At 36.4% G+C, this 16,383-nt stretch overlaps 1 protein-coding gene across 1 annotated transcript in view; it reads right to left on the bottom strand.

Annotated features, from left to right (window-relative positions):
• The window catches only part of LOC106083869 (uncharacterized), a 95,875-nt gene extending 83,655 nt beyond the window's left edge, over nucleotides 1-12,220 (bottom strand). The window contains exon 1 of the mRNA XM_059367784.1: nucleotides 11,420-12,220. The gene's annotated coding sequence lies outside the window, so the exon portion shown is untranslated. The remainder of the gene's footprint in view (nucleotides 1-11,419) is intronic.
• Between the last annotated feature and the right edge of the window lie 4,163 nt (nucleotides 12,221-16,383).

Below are 16,383 nucleotides of genomic sequence, written 5' to 3' on the forward strand. Positions count from 1 at the left end.
TCACTGCCCGACTTTCGCGGCTAACAGACACCGGTACTTTGGTGGGGATGCGATACCAGACATTAACCAACCTAGGGGCGGAATTCCTAACTTAAGATTTTTTGTTTGTTTCTCTTTCGAGACGAGCTCAATGATCAGAGATGCAAATGGAAAAGGAAATCCAAAGATAGCAACATACACCAACCACTATGGACGCGTTTGGTCTTTAGTTAGAAGACTTTTCAACCAAATTAGGTGTGATGGATTCAAGGCCATTTGCCATATCCATTTGCATCTCCGATCATTGAGCTCGTCTCGAAAGACAAACAAACAAGAAATTGTAAAATTTAATGATCTCGCCCTAACAGGCAAAAAATTTTAAAAATTAAAAATTTTCTTTTTCGAGGTTGCTTCTTAGTTTTTCGAGCACACAACAAGCCGACTACTGGCTTAGGAGTATGTCTATAGAGTCATGGGGCGGATTAATATCTGCACCCTCTTTTCAACCTAACCTAACGCCAGTTCTATTATGACCGCCTATGATATCCCATATAATTGAATACTTCTTTCAACATTTCGAATACATGTTTTGACCAAGAGGGATCACATTGGATACTGTTTTTATATAAAATGGTCCTTCGACTTTATCTCCTGAGCCCCTTGAAGCTGCCATTATCATACCGACTGGACTAAAACTTTGCATGCAGTGTTCTAATACGACTTCCAACGATCTTGCCAAGTATGGCCAAATTCAGTGTATAGCCTCAAATAGCCCCATAAAAATCGCTATTTCGATTTGTTACCCTGAGCCCCTAGAAGCCGTAAATGTTATCCGATTTGGCTGAAATTTCGTACATAGTATTCATCTAAGATTTTCAAAATTCGTGATAAGCTTGGCCCGAATCGGTGTATTTCTTGATATGCAAATTGCTAATTTTGCACATGAACATTCCACTACGGAACAGGGGCCAACTTCTCATATATCAACGAGTGCAGTCCCATTCAAGTTTAAGCTTGTCATTGAGCTCCTTCTTAAAGCCGAGTCCGAACGGCATGCAGCATTGCGACACCTCTTTGGAGAGAAGTTTTACATGGCAAAGTACCTCACAAATGTTTTTCTGATGATGCCGCCAGGATTCGAACACAGGCGTTCAGCGTGCCATGTACGGTCAAAATCGATCTAACACCAGATATAACTCCCATATAAAGCAATCTCCCGAGTTGACGTCTTGAGCCCCTGGAGTCGCAATGATTAGCCGATTTGGCTAAAATTTTGCTCATGGTGTTTTGTTGACTTCCAACATCCATTTTGCAGAAATTCAATACGTTAAGTACAACTGTGCCCTTCAACTTAGTGCATTTTGAGAAAACTTGGTGATAGATTCCCAAGATTTGGCTTGTCCAATCTTTACATTTTATAAAATGTCATAATGAAATTCTGCTGGATTAGACCTTAAAAAACGTTTAATGTAAAAAAAGTGTGTATCTGTCTGTCCGTCTGTCTATGTGACTATACGTTCAGATATCGTTGCCATCTGTCGGTTTGTCCTTTTTTACTTAAGCATGAAATCTATTCAGCTTGGGAACTAAAGGCCACAAAAGCTTCTTTTGCACAATTAACACAACAATGAACATCCATTCTTTCCAACTGTTGTCTAATTCTGGTAAGCAGTATGATACTCTTATGAGAGACTTGTCCAAATAAACCCATACCACATATGTGACACGTTATGAAGACCTTCTCCCTCTAATTTTTCCATGTTAAGTTGCTTATCTATTTTGTGTGCTTAACAGTTGGCCACCTTTCCAAACATACAAATCCCTATAGTTATACGATTTCAATTGTCATCCTTGTGTCCCATGCATGATTTTGAGCATCTCTATGAGAAAGTCAAGTAATATACAGTTGGCTTCTTAAAATCTATCGAAGTTTTGGTAAAATTAAAGCCTTCTAAGGTATTACAAGTGATTTATTATCTACAGAACTTTTGTTTGATAAATGGTTTAGGTGTGTGTGTCGTAATATGACCCACATTGTTACTTAAAAATGCCCAAGGGAAACATTAGCACCTGCAAAGTTTCCCTGCCAGCCCAAAATGAAAAAAAAACAGTTGGCATGGTTCAAATGATTTAAAGGAAAATTCCCGCCAAACAAGAAAATTTTCTTCGAACTACTGAAACAATTCAAAGGACCTCCCTCCTCAAAGAGCTTAAAGCAACAAAACGTCAAAGCAAAAGTGATATTCCAGAGAGCTCAAGCAAATAATTTGTTTGCCAAAGATATTTAAGCAAAATTTGTGTATTTGACATGGCCAGCATTGTCATGGTTTCCCAACCAATTACCAATAATTTTTGTGCTGTTCTAACTTAAGGCCTTGAGCCTTCGATTCTGCTTGATTTATGTTGGAAGTTGGGCAGTCTGGCAGGCAGAACTGTCATTCAAAGAGTTGCCCACCCAATGACCTTGGATTGGTTACTGCTTTATTTTTCAAATTAATTGCCTTATGTCATGTAATGGCTTTGCGACATAAATAATTGTGGGAAATGAACAAAAAGACATTCATAAAAGAAATTTAATTAAGGTTTTCAGAGGAACAATTTTATAAATTTAATTAGGTGGCAGTGGCTTTAAATACTTTTGTTTTTAAATATAATAGGTGTTATATAGAAGTAAGGTCATGAGTACATTACAAAAATGCAATCTAAGGACAAAATTTATATGAATTTATGTTGAAAGATGAACAATTCGAAGCGTGCTAAGTTCGATCGGGCCGAATCTTATATACCCTCTACCATGGATGACACTTGCCAAGTTCTTTGCATGGTATCTTCATTAAGGCAAACAAAGGATAATGGAAAGGAATTGCTATGTTATTGGAGCTATACTAGGTGAGGGACTATATTAGGAAAAGTCCTTGTGCAAAATTTCAGCAGACTCAGAGGAACTATGCCCTCTAGCGGTTTAAGAAGTGCAATCGGTATACCGGTTAATATGGCAGGTACATCAGGTTTTGAACCGATTCGACCAACACATGTGTGTTGAATGTCATAGCAAACGTCACAAAACAAAATTTCATCCAAATCTTTTCAGAATTGCGCTCTTAGGGACTCAAGAAGTATAATTGGGAAAACGGTTTATATGGGAGAAATTTCAGATTTTGGAACGATTCCAATCATATTTGACACATCTGTTTAATGTCATAGAAAACGTCATAAAACAAAATGTCTTCCCATTTCAGTCTAATGGGATAAGAATTTCACTCTCTTATGAGGCTATGAGCCGATATGGCCCATTTAGAAACCCAACCAACTGACAATAATGCCAAGTCTTTACGAAAAATTTCAAGCTTCTATCTTCACTTCTTCGAAAGTTAGTTTCGAAGTACACACAGACAGAAGGACGGACAGGGCTAAATCAACTCAGAATGTCAAGACGATCAAGATCATATATACTTTGTTGGGTCTCAGATCAATATTTTGATGTGTTACAAACGAAATGATGAAAAAGTATACTCCCATCCTATGGTGGCGGGTATAACAAGATTCCCAGAAAAGCCTATTTCCAAACTACTGTACTGTAAATGTGTTTAGGATATGGAGAGAAGATTTTATCCAGCTGCCAGTATCATATAGTGGCGGCGACAAGGATACCGAAGACCCAATTCCTTATGATGTTATAGAAAGTATACCACCTTATCAGAATGAGATCCAAATAGCTGTAACCAAACTGAAGAGCAACAAGGCAGCCGGGTCTAATGGGTTGCTGGCAAACAACCCAAGGAGGTGACACCTTTATTAGGTGTATGCATCTGTTTGTATGCGCAATCTTAAGAACGCATACCCGATGTTTGGATCTTGAGTATACAATGTTCCATACATAAGAAGGAGAACAATACAGAATGTGTCAACTCGGAGGAATAAATCTCTTACCCAAAGCAGACAATAATCTTTCGAGCGAACTGTTTGATAGACTAAAATCTAAGTTGAATGATATAATTGGGTCTTATCAATGCGGTTTTAGACCTAGTAAATCCGCCATTGACCAGATTTTTACATTGACCCAAATCCTACAAAAAAGATCCGAGTAGGACAAATCAACTACCATCTTTTTTTAGACTAAATAGCTACCTTGGACATGGTTAGATTGGGTTAGTTAGTTTATAGTAGCAATCTGCCATCAGACCTACTTGGACGTTTTCGTTCATTGTGATACCACAAATACGAGAGAAGGAAGATGCCCTCTACTTCCTACCGTTGAACCAGATCGCTTTAAAAAGCGAAACTTGAGAATGTTCACATTCGCAAAATGAGTTCTCCAAGAAATGAGAATCTACAGTGGAACTCCTTCTTACTGTCAGTGCGAGACTTACATACAGCAGATGTTCTATAGTCTCTTCGAAGGTATTTCAGACACTGTCTGAGTTTGGTATCCCTGCAATATTGATTAGTCTCTGCAGAATGACGTTTGTTCAGCAATTAAAATAGGTATGAACCTCTTCGAAACGTTGAATATCAAACGAAGTTTCAGACAGGGAGATCGTGTGATATCTTTAATAACTTGCTTGAAAGAAATTTACCTTGAATTTTCTCTAAACTAAAATTTCAATGTAGGATTCCCTTAAGACAAAATTTCAAAAAAAAAAATTCTCTACAAAATTTTAAGATACATTCCCATGAAATTTTCTCTCAAGATTAAGACTGTAGAAGTCCTGCTTTCTCTAAAAACAAAAATTCAAACAAATTTTGTCTGAAGACAAAATATAGATTCCATTGCAGGATATATTCTCTCTTATGGAAAATTTCAAGAATTTTCTGTAAAGAAATAATTTCTTAGATTTAAAGCTTATTTTGAAGATATACCTCAATCATCTCTCTCATAAATTGACTCTAAATAGACCTTATACCGCTTCATTAAAAACACCCTATGGTCTCTCAAATGCAACCACTCTTAAAGTAAACCCAAAAGTTTTTCAAAAATTGTCCCATGCCTCAATTTATAATTTTGTGGAAAATTGACTACCAGCATTGCTAATAGGGAGTTTAAAATGAAAAAAACATGTCGCCATTTTCACAGCTCAAGGAACTTTTTACACTTCTCTACTCCCCTGTGGTATGTGTTGCGATGTATTATAAGCTCTAGGCAATCTTCAGCTTAAAGTTTTTTAAATAAATTACTTTTCAATTAAACCAAGTTCCAGGCTGTAGGAGATGATGATGATGATCTCAATTGTGTTGCCACCATAGGGAAAACCAAATGACAAAACCACAATAAAGTCAAGTAACCGCATAGCTTGGAGTGGTAATCTGAACCTCAGCTGAACCTCAAAGGAAGATACATGCACACGACAGTATGCCTCTCAGCAATTAGCGTCAATTAATATTGCAGGGCATGGAAAGCAAACAAGCGAGTGAATGAGTCCAACTCTGTAGCTGAGGCTGAGGCTGAGTCTCAGTACACCGCAGCTGTAAAAACGATGTTGGCGAATGAATTATTATGGTGTTGAGTGGCCACTGTTTGCTGAGTGGTTATTAATTACGTACCACAACCTGCGTTGCCTACTCGAGTGAATTGAAGTTGTTGGAGGCGTTACAAAAATAGCGCCATGTCAACAGGACATTAAGCATTGTCTCACTCACTCTGTGTGGGCTAACTTCAAGGTGGCCAAGTAGTGGATAAATGCCGCAAATGGCGAAACTACGAAGAAGTGAAATTTAATTGTTGGGCTTAGGAATTGCAAGAAGATATTTTTCTTATTTCGTAACTTATATATATTTGTTTTAAATGAAACATGGGTAAATTTCATGCTTTAACCCTCATAAGAAGGTATTGTAGCATAGAATATTCTTCACTTAACTAAAAAGGAATATATGGGACTTGTACATGGTTGCGTATGATAAATGCTTGAATATGTTAAAACACGTATACGCACTATTGTACTTCTACAATTAATATAACCTTCACCACTACTATGGTACAGGGTATTATAACTTAGTGCATTTGTTTGGAACACCCAGAAGGAAGAGAGAAAGACCCATTGATAAGTATACCAATCGACTCAAAATCACTTTCTGATTGGATTTAGATATGTCCGTCTGTCTGTCTGTCTGTCCGTCCGTCCGTCTGTCTGTCCATGTTAATTTGAGTACAAACTACAAGTCGCAGTTTTCATCCGATCATCTTCACATTTGGTACAGGCTTGTTTCTTGGCCCAAAGCCGAAGCCTATTAAAATTGGAAAAAATCGTTTCAGATTTGGATATAGCTCCCATATATATTATCGTCCGATTTGCAGTAATAATGCAATAAAATAGTCATTTGTTAACCGATTCTCTCGAAATTCGGCAGGAAGGATTTCCTTATAATTTTCGATAAGAACAGTGAATTTCATAAAAATTGGTTCAGATTTAGATATAGCTCTCATATATAAATATATCGCACGATTTTCACTCCTACAGCCACTACAAGCGCATTTATTGACCAATCTTCCCAAAATTTTATACAAAGCTTTCCTCGTCCACTTCCACAATATCCATAATGTTTGGTCGAAATCGGTTCAGATTTAGCTATATATATATATATATATATATATATATATATATATATATATATATATATATATATATATATATATATATATATATATATATATATATATATATATATATATATATATCGCCCGATTTCCACTTCTATGGTTAAAGCAAGCACACTTATTAACCAATTTTCACAAAACTTTGTACAACACTCTCCTCGCTGACTTCCACAATGTCTTTAAAGTTTGCTCCAAATCGGTTCTGATTTCCCCATATATATGTTCATCCGATTTTAAGAAAAATTCCAATCAAGCGCTTATTGACTAACCAATTCTCTCAAAATTTGGCAGGAAGGACTTTGTTTTGACTCTCAACATTACTGGTAAACTTAATAGAAATGGGTTCATATTTAGATATAGCAGCCATATATGTCTATCGCCCGATTTTCACTCCTAGAGCCACTGCAAGTGCATTTATTGGCCAATCTCGCCAAAATTTAGTACAACGCTTTCCTCGACAACTACCACAATATCTTTAAAGTTTGCTTCAAATCAGATATAGCTCCAATATATGTATGTTCATCAGATTTTGAAAAGTATTGCAATAAAGTGCTCATTTGTTAACCGATTCTCTCGAAATTTAGCAGCTTTCCTCGACAACTACCACAATATCTTAAAAGTTTGCTTCAAATCAGATATAGCTCCAATATATATACGTTCATCAGATTTTCAAAAATATTCCAATAAAGTGCTAATTTGTTAACCGATTCTCTCGAAATTTAGCAGCAATGATTTTCTTTTCTTTTTTGTCCCGAACGCCATATATGATAGGTTGAGGTTTTCTTTTTTTTGTCCCGATCGCCAATGGTTTTTTCTTTGGTTGGGCAGTCGCCAGAATATTTTCCGAAGTTTGTATAGCAAATTCGTACTCTACTACTTTTTCTAGTCCCTTATTGTCGTGATACAAATGTCCTGTTAAAGCGCTTGGCGCATAATATTAATCTCAAATACATACAGGGACCCCTTGGCACTTGGAAGCAATTTTTTATTCAAAGTTCGAATATAATATAACGTATTAGTATATCAGTAAACATGTCCGTTTGGGTGGGTTTTGGCGTGGATCATCCCCCCAGAATATTTGAACCCAATGTTTCATACCAGTTTTGTGTTTTTGAGTTACCAAAAAACTTTAAGTTACCAAAAATTTTGCTTAAATACGTGCACCAATCTCCGAGATCAAGGATTTTTGAAAATTGGGGAGAAGTCCAGAGATCAGATTCGTTCTCTACTGTGGTGGACCTTCCCGTTAAGTCCCATACTGCCCCGATCGAGCCATATGTCGTATTGAAGGGTATTTAGTGGGTATTTAGACTCTTTGTTCTAAGATTGTATACCAGATTCATAGTCTACTCCCTAAGACCTTTTGATTTTGGTCATACATACCCTTTTTTGGGGGTTTATGGGGGGGGGGCTCTTGTAAACACCTTGGAACGAATTCCTATACCAGATTCGTACTCTACTTTCAATTACCTTTCATTTGATATATTGCCCCAATTGGTAAATATGTAATTTTTTAGGTGTTTTTTGGGGGGGTGGGGCGGCCCACTGTACTTGCAGTCAAATTTGTATATTAAGTTGTATTCTACTCTTAAATATCTTTCCTAAATACCAGGTTATTTGACCCCAACGTTTTATACCAATTATGTGTTTCTGGGTTACCATAAGGCGGCATATAAAATTTAGCTTACATGGGTTCACCCATCTCCGCGATCTGGGGATTTTGAAAATTGTGGAATGGGGTTGGGTACATTGATCAGATTCGTACCCTACTGTCGTAGACCTTTCTTTTAAGTCTCATATTGCCCCGATCGACCTATATGTCGTATTGAAGAGTATTTAGTGAGTGGGCGGTCCCCAGACTCTTCGTTCTCAGATTATATATCAGATTCCATAAGACGTTTTATTTGATAGCCATTTCGTGATTTTGGTCATACATGCCCGTTTTGGGGGGGTTTTGGGATTGGAGAGGTCCCGTAGACACCTTGGACCAAATTCTTATACCAGATTCATACTCTACTACGTACAATATTAGTCCAAACCGGACGAACATGTATATGGGAGCAAATCTGAACCGATTCCTTCCAATTTCAATATGCTCCATCTCTTAGCTAAAAAAAATGCGTGTGCCAAATTTGAAGATGATTGAATGAAAACTGCGATCTGTACTTTATTCACAAATTAACATAGACAGACAGACAGACATAGCTAAATAGAATCAGAAAGTGATTCTGAGTCGATCGAATACTTATCAATGGGTCTAGCTCTCTTCTTTAGGAGTGTTACAAACAAATGCACAACTTAGTGCAAATAGGGTATAAAAAAAAAACTTTATGTCTCATTCCTCTGCTTGCTTTGGCTTCATGTGGCATTCATCTGAGTGGTGTTCACTTGCAAACAACACACGTTGCCCGTCGACCAAATTGACTATCAAATCCACTAAACGATTGTTCAAACGTTCTTGCATCTCTCACTCTATTGTATTTGTGCGTGTGTTTCTAGCTAACTTTGATTTTATGAGTCATCAGACAATTGCTTTTGCCAAATTGGCTATTGAGTAGCAAATTTTGGGTCTCATGCAGTTCTCTGGTTCATACGTCCGTGTGTCCCCCTATTCGATTTTTAATGATCGTGTTAAGTATGATCCAAAACGGTGTATAACCTGATAAAGCTCCCATATTAACCGATCCCCAATTTTATATAATGTTCTGTTACAACATACAACAACTGTGTTAAGTATGGTCCAAATAGATGTATAACTTGATACAGCGCCCATATATACCGATCTCCCGATTTTAGTTCTTGAGCCCCTGGAAGCTGTAATTGATGAAATATTGCAGGTAGTTGTTTATTATTACATCCAACATCTATGGTAGGCTTCGTCTAAATCGACTATTTAAACCGATCTACCACTTAAAACAAACTAATACGTAAACTGATTAGTCCTCTACGGCCCAAGAAGCTTAAATTTTTGGCTTATTTGTATGTTCACATGTCCTCTTCAACAAAGTTCATTTGCGTAAATATTTTTAGTCGATTTTATTATTTTTTTATTTCATTTCATTTTATTTTTTTCTTATTTTGTTATTTTTATTTTATTTTACATAATTTAATTTAATTTTATTTTATTTTATTTTATTTTGTTTTATTTTATTTTATTTTATTTTATTTTATTTTATTTTATTTTATTTTATTTTATTTTATTTTATTTTATTTTATTTTATTTTATTTCATTTTATTTTATTTTATTTTATTTTATTTTATTTTATTTTATTTTATTTTATTTAATTTTATTTTATTTTATTTTATTTTATTTTATTTTATTTTATTTTATTTTGTTTTATTTTATTTAATTTTTTTTTATTTTATTTCATTTTATTTTGTTTTATTATATTTTATTTTGTTTTATGTTATTTTATTTTATTTTATTTCATTTTATTTTACTTTATTTTTTCACTTACTTTATTTTATTTTATTTTATTTTATTTTATTTTATTTTATTTTATTTTATTTTATTTTATTTTATTTTATTTTATTTTATTTTATTTTATTTTATTTTATTTTATTTTATTTTATTTTATTTTATTTTATTTTATTTTGTTTCATTTTATTTTGTTTTATTTTATTTTATTTTATTTTATTTTATTTTATTTTATTTTATTTTATTTTATTTTATTTTATTTTATTTTATTTTATTTTATTTTATTTTATTTTATTTTATTTTATTTTATTTTATTTTATTTTATTTTATTTTATTTTGTTTTATGTTATTTTATTTTATTTTATTTTATTTTACTTTATTTTTTTCACTTACTTTATTTTATTTTATTTTATTTTATTTTATTTTATTTTATTTTATTTTATTTTATTTTATTTTATTTTATTTTATTTTATTTTATTTTATTTTATTTTATTTTATTTTATTTTATTTTATTTTATTTTATTTTATTTTATTTTATTTTATTTTATTTTATTTTATTTTATTTTATTTTATTTTATTTTATTTTATTTTATTTTATTTTATTTTATTTTATTTTATTTTATTTTATTTTATTTTATTTTATTTTATTTTATTTTATTTTATTTTATTTTATTTTATTTTATTTTATTTTATTTTGTTTTATTTTATTTATTTTTTTTATTTTATTTTATTTCATTTTATTTTGTTTTATTTTATTTTATTTGATTTCTGACCTTTTTGCCCATTTATAAGCTTTAAATTCCAGTCAAATCATTTCCTGACTTATGAACTTTTCATTTAATTTAAGTTCATTACTACTGCTTAGAACCCAATTTTGACGATTTAGTCCCTTATGTTTCACTTCATGCATAGCCTGTAAAAACCCTTTTCATGTAAGCTCATATGATTATGAATTCTAATGGCAAAAACACAGAACAGAAACAAGAGGTATACAATAGCCAAACCCCCAACGGACAAAAGTAAACACCAAGTTGAAGACAAACATAAAAACATATCAACACGCAACCACACAGATAGTTAGAATATAAAGGCAAACACACGCCTACACCCACATATATACATATATGCAATATTCCAGAGTTTGCATATTTGTATGTACGTAGGTAGGTGAGTATGTCAGTTTAGCCCACAAAATGTCGTGACTAGGTCCCAAGATACAGGACGTAACAACAAATTCACCAAATGTTCCGCAAAGGGAGGCCCCAAATTAGAAGCAGGTGGTTGTAGTAATGGTGCTACGATGCGATGCGGTGGCGGTTGATGTTGATGTAGTAGTAAATGTTGTATTGTTGGCATTTGCCGTGGTCGCTGAATAGGTTATTATAATTGTTGTTGTTTTTGTACTTATCGAAAACACAAATAAAACTTACACACACTTGCGTTTACACTCATCCAACCACAATATAGGTGTGTGTTGTTTGTAAAACCGTTAGTAAATGTTAACCTAAAGTCGAACACTCATCCTCGTCGTCGTCGTTGTAGTCGTTGTGGTATTCAACGTTTCTGTTTTTTTTTTTTCTTTCTTTATTTTACTGCAGATGACTTAAATTTAGATTGTTTCACTTTGTTGTGGTTGGGTTTTGGCTTCCCAGTTTGGTATGGTGCCTCGTTGCTCTGCTTACAATCACGTAGACACTACTATGTAGAAACACACACAATCAACTCACTTACTTCCGCACACTTGCCAAGGGCTCTTCTCTTACTTTTGCTCTCACACGCTACTACTGAGGGCAAAACTACTTTATTGTATGGGGAGCAACACTATTCTAGACAATTTCCGTTTCCTTTTTAAAGTTGCACATTATTTTTGCTTATTTTTTTCTTTTTGAATTTTTACCACTTTTTGCTCTTGGCACCTCAACTATTTATTGGCTCTTTCTTAACAAAACTTTGTTAAGGTAAATCGATTTTATTCAAAGATTTATTTTTTTTTTTTCTTTTTTTATTTTGTTGCTTATACAAACTCAATCACATTTGTTTTCTTGTTGGTGTTCATTTGCAGTGATAAGCACAAACAATTTTATCAATTTCCCTTTACTCCCCCTTTAGATTTGAATTTAATCTACTCTCTACTCTGGCATTCAATTTTGAGTATGGCAAAGGAGAATATATTTTTTTTATTTGCTGTTGATACTCTTATAATTTCCCGTTGCTTTTAATACGATGTGAAACCGTCGAATGTTAAGCTGCTACTAAAACTGCCTGCCTTCGAACAGTTGGTTTTATAGAACATCCCCCCAACCGAGTAGACCGACAGTGCCTGCCAACAACAGCAAAAGCAGCAGTCAACAGTTACAATAACATTACAAACAGGAGAAGGCGTCCCAACACAACTTCACACACCGATGCGTACACACTATGATGTACACACACTGGTTTTCTAATGAGCCTTTAATACACAAACACCTCCAAGCACACTCAAACACACATTCGGTATTTTGTTATACGCAACAACGACACGAAGGCTTTAAAGCACGAGGTATGGATAATTGTTTTTGTTTTTGTTTTGCCAAAGCAGCTGTTTCTGTGTTTCATTTGATGTTACTCCATAACAGAGAGCATGTTGTGAGAGCCCTCATATGGCATTCATAGTGTTATAAACAATGAGAGTTTTAACAGAGTGTGAGAGACAGAGAGAGCGAGCGTTAGAATTTATAACAGTCTTATAGGCATTTAATAGGTAACAACGTAAAGCAATTTATCACTGTGAGAAAAGAAAAGTTGGAGATGCATATGGGGTTTTCACGGTATAAGTGGCTGGAAAAAGAACTTCAAAGAATTTAGAATACTCTTAGTTAGGCAAGTGTGTGCTGTTTTTCAAAACACTTTGACTGCAGGTAAATCGACTCAACAACCAACAACACACTGATTATACTAGACAACATCGGCTAGTCCACTTGCGAGGATATATGTGACTGAATGAATTGAAGCTGAACATTGTAGAAGTTATTGTGTAATATTTCAGTGAATTCGGATAAGAATTGGGCCTTGTAGAGGCTCAAGAAGCAAAATCGGGAGAACAGGTTATATGGAAGCTGCATCAAGCTGTATATCGATTCAGACCATATTGGACACGTATATTAAAGGTCATGGGAAAATCAGTTGTAACAAGGTCTGTCAAATCGGATGAGAATTGCGCCCTCTATAAGCTCAAGAATCAAGATCCCTTATATGACAGCTATATCAGGTTATGTACCGATTTGCGCCAATAGCACAGTTGTTGGAAGTCATAACAAAACACATTTTGCAAAATTTCAGCCAAATCGGATGAGAATTCCGCCCTCAAGCGGCTAAAGAATTCAAGATCAAAAATCGATTTATATGGCTGCTATAACAGGTTGTAAACCGATTTGAACCATACTCTATCGCTTCTGTGGTATCACAATGACCATAAAATTGTCTAAGTGAGTCTGTAAAGGACTGCCACTCTTACCTTACCCTCACCTAACCTAGCACAGTTGTTGAAAACTATAACAAAACTCCACGACGACACGAACCCACATCATGATCTATGGGCGCCTGAATGAGGCCTTTCCGAAACGAATACAGCCGCATAAGACAAATCATTTATGGTGGACACCGGAACTAATGGTACTAAGGAAGAAAAGCGGAGGGCTCTTTAACAAGGCAAAAAGAGAGAACACGGCAGATGGCTGAGACGAATATTGAGAGGCCCTAGGCAGGTTCTAGAAGGAGGCTAGGAGAGCAAAAAAGAGTACCTGGGCGAACTTTTGCGGATAATTAGAGGGCACTATTGAAACTTTTAAATTGACAAGAGGTCCCAAAGCCAAAACTCACACCGTGAACAACTAGGAGACGGTGGAACTACTGATGGAGACACATAATCCATGGCAGCCAAGTAGAGGACGACGATCGGAACATCGTAATACCCACAAAGGCTGAATCCATGGATGATCTCATCGGCAACACTGTTGACGAGAAGAAGATAGCGTGGGCTTTTTGCATCTTAAAGTCGTAAAGGATTTTCAGGGCGATCCTGGCATCGCCCCACATACCAAGGGCATGAAGGTAGGTCAAGGTGGTATTTATCCTCAAGGCAGGAAAAATAGACCACAATACTACCAAGGATCATAGTCAAACAGTCATTCATCACTGGCAGAACTGAAGGTGAGGGAGAGACTGTCACCGGAGAATTTTAGTGGGCCACAACATACATACCACAAGGGGAGGCCGGTGTAGAGGGCGCTACTCGAGAGTTCGAGATGACACTCTAACAGAAGGAGTACATAAAAGAGGCATTCTTCGATCTTGAGGGGCATTTAACAACATGAAGATAGGAACCATTGTCTCCTTGCTGGACCGCACGGGGATCCACCCGAATGTCTTCCGTTGGACGGATAATATTCTTCGATTATTAATGCGGACTTGGGAAAGAGTATGGTCAAAAAGCGAGTGACAAGGGGAACGCCTCAAGGAGGAATATTCTCGTGGATTCTCAGGAACCTAGAGATACACGAAGTCCTGTTGTTTGGATGGAGTGAAACTGATCGCATGTGCGGACGACGTCTTCCTAGTGATTCGAGGCAGATTAATGTCAACTATCAACTAAATTATGAAAAGATCATTGGGGAGCCTAATGAGCCTAATTGCACTCCGAGCAATGGGGTGAGGACTAACCCAAGGAAGCTGGAGCTGGTCCTCTTCACTCGGAACCATAAGATGCCGGATTTCAAACTTCCGTATTTTGGACGGGATCACTCTGCAGTTGCGAAATATAGAACCTAAGCATAGTTCTCGATTCGAAATTGTCCTGGAAAAGGACAAAGGAGGACAGGAAAAGTTGGTGCCGATATTGGCCTTTACTTCTGCAAAATGCTGTTCGGTAGGAAGTGGGGAGTAAGCCCGAAGGTGATATACTGGATGTGCGCAGCCATTGTGAGACCAGTGTCTGGCATAGGGAGCACTGATATGTTGGAAGGCTATGAGGACAAATGCACGAACCACGGAACTTCCAGAGGTACAGAAACCGGCCTGCGTCGAGATCACGGAGCATTAATCCAGGCGCATTTCCAGGCTATGCTGCATATACAACCTGTTGAAGTCTATATTCGAAGCTGTGCCGCTGAGGTAGCGCGAAGGAAACAAGGCATGCTAAGAAAAGGCGGACACGACCACTGCTCTATTCTGGAGGCCGTGGATACAGAGAGAAGGCTGAGAAGTTCTCAGAGTGCTTTTCGCCGAGACCGATTGGAGATTGGATTGGTTCCGGATTCGTTTTCCCATAAATGAGGAGTGGATGGCGGATGCTGCTTTTAAGTTGAATCTGACCTCGTTCTTCACTGGCGGCTCCAGAATGGAATCAGCGATGGGATTGGGGGTCTACTCAGAGACACTTGATATCGGTGAGTCAATTAGGCTGCCAGACAAATGAACGGTGTTTCAGGCAGAGGCATGTGCCGTTACAAAGGCCGGAAAGGAAGATGGACCCACCACAAAGGAAGATGGATCTACTGAAACTCAGAATGTATATGGACAGCATGGCGGTCATCAAGGACAATGAGGTCGAAGTGCATGGTGGAGTGTTTGGGGGTTTTGAACGGGCTAGTGGCTCTTGACGTTGTGTTGGCCCAGATTCCTGAACATATTGGTGTTTTGGGGAATGAAAAGGCTGTTTTGTATGACAGGAGTGGATTTTTTACGGCAAGCAGAACTGTGGCTGGTCTTGCAAACTTGCCCTATATCGAACTATTAATCACACCAGCGGAGATGGTAAGAGCGGAGGCAGTGGCAGGGTGGAAGTCTGTGGATGTATGTATGTCGTATTGTTTGAACACTCTGGCCTGCTCTTGATCGAAAGAGGGCAAGGAATTTGCTAGCCCTTAAAATGGGGTCCCTGAGTACGATTACAGGAATCATAATCGGACACTGGGCGATAGACCATAAGGCCACGCACATGGGTGTCCCTCGCAACTACTACTGTAGACACAGTCTTGATGAGAATGAGGAAAAGGCTACATGTGCCCAGGCTTTCCATCCTAGGCAGACGGTTTTCCTCCGATCTCGGCGAACTTGCAGATGTGTTTTTGGTGAGCCTCTTCGGCGAAGGACGCGATAAAATCTTCAACACGCTATCGTGCATCCTCAGATGCAGAGTACCAATACTTCGCATCGGCGAGTGAGCACTTGAGTGAGTGTGGGCCGACATTCAGGGGCGTGATAAAATTTCTCATGGAATCTAATCTTATATATAAAAATCAATTTGTGTTTGTTTGTTTGTATGTTTTGTGTTCCTTATAGACTCAGAAACGGCTGAACCTATTTTCTTGAAAATTTCACAGATGCTGCATAATGACCCCGTGGTGAAAATTGGGTA

Source organism: Stomoxys calcitrans, chromosome 4, assembly GCF_963082655.1.
Source record: "Stomoxys calcitrans chromosome 4, idStoCalc2.1, whole genome shotgun sequence".
Taxonomy (NCBI): Eukaryota; Metazoa; Arthropoda; class Insecta; order Diptera; family Muscidae; genus Stomoxys; species Stomoxys calcitrans.